Genomic DNA, 7563 nt, shown 5'->3' with positions numbered 1-7563 from the left:
AAAACACAACCATAAAAAAACCTGTGTGAGCAACTGATAAAAAGGGATAGTCAACAGGATTGAACTAAAAGATGTTTGCTGGAACAAAGCAGTTTTAAGAGTCCCGTTAAAGGGAGACATGGGCAGGGGACAGGCTAACCACTCTTGAGAGGCTATCCTATTATTAAAAGCTGTCCAAAATAATAAGAAACCACAGAACGATTCATTAACAGAAAGTAAGAGTACAGTGGACGCTCGGATTGCGAACGTGATCCATGCGGGAGGCACGTTCGCAACCCGCAGTGTCTGCGCACGCATGGGTTGCGAGTTGGCACTTCTGCGCATGCGCGAGCACCGAAACCCGGAAGTAACCCGTTCCAGTACTTCCAGGTTCTGGCGCGTCCGTAACCCGAAAATGCACTACCTGAAGTGTCTGTAACCCAAGGTATAACTGTTCCTCTATCCTGCCTTGGTCAGGCCCTGCCTGGAGTCGTGTGGTCTGGGTACCATAGTTTAAGAAGGGTATTGACAAGCTGTAACATGTGCAGAGGAGGGTGACTGAGATGATCAAGGGTCTGGAAACCCAGCCTGATGAGGAATGGTCGAGGGAGCTGAGTATGTTTAGCCTGGAAGAGGAGACTGAGAGGAGACAGGATAAAAAAAGGTAAAGGACCCCTGACAGTTAAGTCCAGTAGCGAACGACTCTGGGGTTGTGGCGCTCATCTCGCTTTACTGGCTGAGGGAGCTGGCGTTTGTCCGCAGACAGTTTTTCCAGGACATGTGGCCAGCATGACTAAGCCGCTTCTGGCAAAATCAGAGCAGCGCACGGAAACGCCGTTTACCTTCCCGCCAGAGCGGTACCTATTTATTTACTTGCACTGGTGTGCTTTCGAACTGCTAGGTGGGCAGGAGCAGGGACCGAGCAACGGGAGCTCACCCCGTCGCGGGAATTCAAACCGCTGACCTTCCAATCAGCAAGTCCTAGGCTCTGTGGTTTAGGCCACAGCGCCACCTGCGGCCCACAAATATCTGAAGGGCTGTCACATGGAATACGGAGAAAGCTTGTTTTCTCCTGATCTGGAGGGTAGGGCCTGAATCAGTGGATCCGAATGACAAAAAAAGAAATTCTGACCATTGGCGGAGGAATCATCATCATCATCATCATCATAATAGTAGTAGTAATAATAATAAGAATTATTATTATTATTATTATTATTATTATTATTATTATTATTATTTATACCCCACCCTCCCTGGCCAGGCTCAGGGCAGCTAACACCAGTGAAATTATAATAAAAATATAATGCGGGGGGGGGGGATCCAATTTAAAATACAGTGGTACCTCAGGTTAAGTATGTAATTTGTTCCGGAGGTCCGTTCTTAACCTGAAACTGTTCTTAACCTGAAGCACCACTTTAGCTAATGGGGCCTCCTGCTGCCGCCGCATGATTTCTGTTCTCATCCTGAAGCAAAGTTCTTAACCCGAGGTACTATTTCTGGGTTAGCGGAGTGTGTAACCTGAAGCGTATGTAAACTGAAGTGTATGTAACCCGAGGTACCATTGTACAGGTTAAAATACAATTTAAAAAGCAGCCTCATTTTAAAAGTAGCCCATAGATCAAAACCATAAGGGGAGGGAAACATAAGGGTCAGACTGAGTCCATACCAAAGACCAGGCGGAACAGCTCTGTCTTGCAAGCCTAAAGTCTGTGCAACAAACATGCAGAAAATCAAGTGGTTTGTTGCATCTGAAGGCTCATCATCATCATCATCATCATCATCATCATCTAGTGACATTGTTTCCATTTTAATTAGCAAGCAGAGCTGGGAAACAGGTCAGTGATGCCTAATGGTCATTATGAGTCATGACTGTCCCACATAGCAATTACAGTTTTCCAAGTGGGAGAGTAGAGAAGGGGAAAAAAACCAGTTACTATTATATGCAAGCTGCAGAGCGGACAGAGCTGTGAGTGCCCTCTAACTGCTATGCTAGCCTGCTCCCCTCGAGTGCAGTGGGGGATGCCCCCAATATTGGAGTAAATTTCAACTACCAGTCCAGTTTGTTTAGGGAAAGGCACCTTTTTGTCCTTTGCCTCAGGCAGCAAAATTTCTTGAGCTGCTTGTTACTACCAAAGTGTTCTTCTTTACAGTGGGCATTCGTCTGTTTGAAGCTGCCCTCTGTCTGAGGGGCAGTCTAGTCCTAGACCATGGGTAGGCAAACTAAGGCCCGGGGGCCAGATCCGGCCCAATCATCTTCTAAATCCGGCCAGCGGACGGTCTAGGAATCAGCGTGTTTTCACATGAGTAGAATGTGTTATTGAAAATACATCTCTGGGTTATTGGTGGCGCATAGGAATTCGTTCATTTCCCCCCCCCCCAAATAGAGTCCGGCCCCCCACAAGATCTGAGGGACAGCGGACCGGCCCCCTGCTGAAAAAGTTTGCTGACCCCTGTCCTAGACTGTTCTAAAGAACGAGAGAAAATAGGGTGGTGGAGAGAAAGTCTTGGTATTCAATAAATAAGGCACTCAAAATTATTCCCATGAGCTGTAAGAGGGCTGGCGCAAGAGATTTTGAAACCTGAGGCAAACCACAAGATGCCACCCTCCCTGCCGGGGAAGAAGGGGTGAGTGAAGATCTATATCAGGAAGAAGGGCTGAATAAAGATCTCCACCAGGCTCTGCTGTCTCTGTGGATCCTGCCACCCGAGGTAGTCGCCTCACCTTGCCTTATGTTTGTGCTGGCCCTGAGCTGTAATAATGAATTTTGCCTTGTTGAGCCCCAGGGCTGTTCCCTCTTTTTTTTACTGTTCTTCTGAGGTGCTCTTTCCCTCAGAAAGGAGACCCACAGGGGTCTTGAGGTTGCCCATCAACAGTGAGCCCCTGAGCAGCAGAACTGTGCACAGGTCACTTGCCATACAGGCAGTGGCGTAGCGTGGGTTGTCAGCACCCGGGGCAAGGCAAGTAATCTGCGCCCCCTAACCCGTGGATTTGCGCCCCCTAACCCTAACCCCCAGATGTTGCGCCCGGTGCGGCCGGCCCCCCTGCACCCCCACGCTACGCCACTGCATACAGGTGTGTTCTCCTGTACAGTGAGATGTTTTGCATTTCAATTTAATTTACACTGTTGATGTTGGCTATGGAAATTGGGCGGGATTCAGCTAAGCTGACATGCCAGCAGAAGCACAATGCGCACTCTCTGCATGCCCCAATTCTGCCCTGGGGGGCCAGGAGAAACACCCCCCCCCAAAGCAAGAGAGAGGAGATGGCGGAACGATTAGAGGAGCCCAATGTTGAACTCCTCCCATTAGTTCTAAATTCTGCAGCTATAAATATAAATTCGGATCGGCAGATTCTACGCACATCTGTGCCCTCATTTTTGGGCCATGCGTAGGAAAGCCACCTTAGCGCAAGCCTTGCATATCAGGCAACAGGCCTAGAGTGCATTTTATTTGCTGCCCACACCCTTTCCTGGAAGACAAAGGAGCTTGCCGCAGGCATCCAGTCGTTTGCCACCACAGTGACTGGCTGAGCTCTAGTAATCAATGTGGAACGCCCTTAAAGATAGTTCAGAAGCTTTGGCTGCTACAGATGACCACCTGCCTGTCTTCTGGTGGACTAAGGAACATGAGAACGTGATAAGAGGCTCTGGATCAGGGCATGGCCCAGCTAGTCCAGCATGCTGCTCTCACAATGGTCAACTAGGTGCCCCAACACATAAGAAGGGCCCGGGCGCAAGAGACCCCTCCCCTCCTGTGATTTCCAACAACGGGAGTTCAGAAGCATTGCTGCCTCCAACCATAGGGTAGTAATAATAATAATAATAATAATAATAATAATTTTTATTTATACCCCACCCTCCCCAGCCAGACCCAGGCGCAGGGCGGCTAACACCAGTAAAATTACAGTAGAATCATAATTGGGGGGGGGGGAACCAATTTAAAATACAGGTTAAAATGCAATTTAAAATGCAGCCTCATTTTAAAAGTAGCCCATTTTAAAATTGGTCTCAACTAGATTGGTCTCAATTAGGGCCAGGGCCTTTTCAGTACTGGCTCCAATCTGGTGGAGCGCTCTGTCACAAGAGACTAGGGCCCTGCGGGACTTGACATCTTTCCGCAGGGCCTGCAAGACAGAGCTGTTCCGCCTGGCCTTTGGTTTGGACTCAGTCTGACCCTTATGTTTCCCTCCCCTTATGGTTTTGATCTATGGGCTACTCTTAAAATGAGGCTGCATTTTAAATTGCATTTTAACCTGTATTTTAAATTGGTTTCCCCCCCTATTATGTTTTTACTGTAATTTTGCTGGTGTTAGCCGCCCTGAGCCTGGTTCTGGCCGGGGAGGGCAGGGTATAAATAAAATTCATTATTATTATTATTATTATTATTATTATTATTATCTGCCCTACTATAAAAAGCTGGAGAACCGGAGTCTATTTTGGAGGCCTTAGTGGATTGCTAGACCTCTTCTTCTGCAAGGGTTAATACTTGTAGGATGACACCACCAACCCAAACAGGGTACAATGGTATCTCTGGATGTAAATGGGATCCGTTCCAGACCCCCGTTCGCATCCTGAAGCGAACACAACCCGCATCTGCGCGTGCGGCAATTTGCCGCTTCTGCGCATGATGTCATTTTGAGCATCTGCGCATGTGCGAGCAGTGAAACATGGAAGTAACCTGAAAATGCTCAATCTGAAGCATATTCAACCCGAGGTATGACTGTACTGTGCTGGGCACTAAGGGAACCACAGCGGCAGATTCAAAACCCAGGCAACTCACCACAGATACATAAACACACACAGTGATTCGATTCTATAAATCAGCCTGCCCCAACCTGTTTGGGACTACACTTCTCATTGCCCCTGGCCATTGGCCATGCAGCTGGGGCTGATGGGTCTTGTATCCTAAACATCTGGAGGGCACCAGGTTGGGGAGGTTGCCAGATGTTTCAGACAACACCTACCATCCCTGGCCACTGTGCTGGTGAAATATACATAACAGCTGGATACAACAATAAAAGTCGTCATTGTTATAACTTCACTTTCTCTCATTCCCAGCTACTTTTGGGCACTATTTTCCTACTGGATGCTTTTATTGTGATAAGCTTTGAGTAGCCTGTCTTTCCTGGTTGATGACACATTAATTTAACTGTAAAGTCTCTTCTTTACAGAAGGGTGCCGTTTTTATAAGATAACCCCACCAACTCACCCTCTTTCTGGCTTGGCATTTGGTTGGCTAATGTGGAATCTCTCTACCCTTGAGGGCCCTAAATGCCGCATGCTGCAACTAAAAAGAGCTGCGGTCACTAGCAGGGTGGAAGGAGTGGACAGTCCCTATTTTTGCTCACCCAGTGGCCAATGAGATGAGCTGTTTTGCCTGCCGAGATAGTAAAGTTCGGCGGAGAAAAACGGCTTCTGTTGTGGAAACAAGACACCACAGGAAGGAATGCTACATCTAAGAAGAAAACATAAATATTGCAGCAAGTTGTAAGATAATCCCTTGACCTTCTGCTTTTAACTAAACGATCCTGGTTTTCTCTGGCTCAGAACGACGGTGGCTTCCATGCTAGCCATTTTCCCCAGCCAGAGTCATTTTTCATTCATGTTAGTACAGAGGATGTTGCTGCTGTTGCAGCATTGCAAGCCAAGTCTTTTCTGGGTTTTGTCCTCCCGGGACTTTCTCAGGAGCTAGCTATTCAGCCATTTTTCTGAATGGAATTGCAGTGCCGGCCAGCCCCAGTGTAGACTGAAAATGCTGCGAATACGCCCAGCAGAAGGCTTGAAAATGAACCCAGAAACTCCTTCAGTGAGTGTTGCGATTTCAGCCTTCGCTTTGACTAGATGTGCTTTCATTAATGTCAGTCGTTATTATGACCTTGTTCATTGGCCAAGAAACACGGAAAGGCAGGAGCAGGCTAGATTCTGACAAAACCAATGAACGGAATCTGTGCATTCCCCCTCTTGTGTCAGGCTGTGCACGGACTAGGCTTCTTTTCTGAGAAAAATGAAAATGGGAATTAGGGCTTCTCTGGGGAAATCTGCAGACGTACAGCAGAGACTGTCGGCGCTCTTGCCAGCTGGTTCCCTGAACACGAAAGGTGCTTTCTCAAGCTTGCTCATGCGTCAGGCTATACTTAAAACACATTCCTGCAGAGACTCATAAAAGAGGGTGGAAGGAGCTCTGTGGCTCTCTCTGGTCACAGCGAGAGCGAGAGAGACAGTGAGAGAGAGACATAGAGAAGGCAGGTGGGAATAACGTTCCTTTGTTCTGGCTCCGACAAAAGGTTTTCGATACTCCCCTTCCTCAACACACAGTAACAAGCAATGAACATTAGTAAGTGCAGTTGCCATGCTCCAGAAACTGAAACCTTCTGTACTATTATTTCCCGCGCACCCCCCGCCAGATGTGCAGGTTCTATCTTTGCACATATGCCATGTGATTTTCCTTAAACATTTTTTTTTAAAAAAATAAGTTGCTTTCATTGTAGTTTAAAATATAAAAATGTATTATCCTAGGAAAGCTCATAAAGGATTTAGGGGGTGCGCAGGTTGAGAAGAGGGAGAGGAAGTTCTGTTGCCCAGTCAAATGTTCTTGTGCTAATAGCAGCACTTCCATAGTCCATGGGTAGGCAAACTAAGGCCCGGGGGCTGGATCCGGCCCAGTCGCCTTCTAAATCCAGCCCGTGGATGGTCCGGGAATCAGCGTGTTTTTACATGAGTAGAATGTGTGCTTTTACATTGGTAGCTCGGGTTAAGAACTTCATTCGTTCCGGAGATCCATTCTTAACCTGAAACTGTTCTTAACCTCAGACACCACTTTAGCTAATGGGGCCTTCCGCTGCTGCCGCACCGCCACTGCGCAATTTCTGTCCTCATCCTGAAGCAAAGTTCTTAACCCGAGGTACTATTTCGGGGAGTCTGTAACCTGAAACGTCTGTAACCCGAGATAACACTGTATTTAAAATGCATATCTGGGTTATTTGTGGGGCCTCCCTGGTGTTTTTACATGAGTAGAATGTGTGCTTTTATTTAAAATGCATCTCTGGGTTATTTGTGGGGCATAGGAATTTGTTCTCTACCCCCAAAAAAATAATCCGGCCCCCCACAAGGTCTGAGGGACAGTGGACCGGCCCCCTGCTGAAAAGGTTTGCTGACCCCTGCGCATAGTCTGAGACGTGGTCCTTCCATTGCCTCTAGGAGACGCTAGCGTTATTGGATTCCACACTTAAAGGCCTTGTGAAACAGAGTGTTTCTCCTTTTGTACTGCAATGAAATGGGGTGGGGTGGGGGTTAGCCCTCCCCTACTCACAGAGCTACAAGGGTGAAGCAAATGTAAATACAAAGCAATTAGGAGAGGAGGAATAGTATCAGCATGCAGTTGAAATATAAGCGAAAGGGAGCGACTATAGGGACAGACATAGGTCGTCTTGAGAACTTTTAAAAGTGAAAATTGGGATTCCTTCTTTTTAAATGAAACAAGATTAATTCAAAAATATTAATCCCGCGGGGGGAAGGTACATGCAGGGTGGGTGGAAGAGAAAGCTACAGCACTGGCTTGGGGTTTGTTTAAAAAATGGGGGGAGAC

Source organism: Podarcis cretensis (genome assembly GCF_951804945.1).
Source record: "Podarcis cretensis genome assembly, chromosome: 1".
NCBI lineage: Eukaryota > Metazoa > Chordata > Lepidosauria > Squamata > Lacertidae > Podarcis > Podarcis cretensis.
This window is presented reverse-complemented; position numbering follows the sequence as displayed.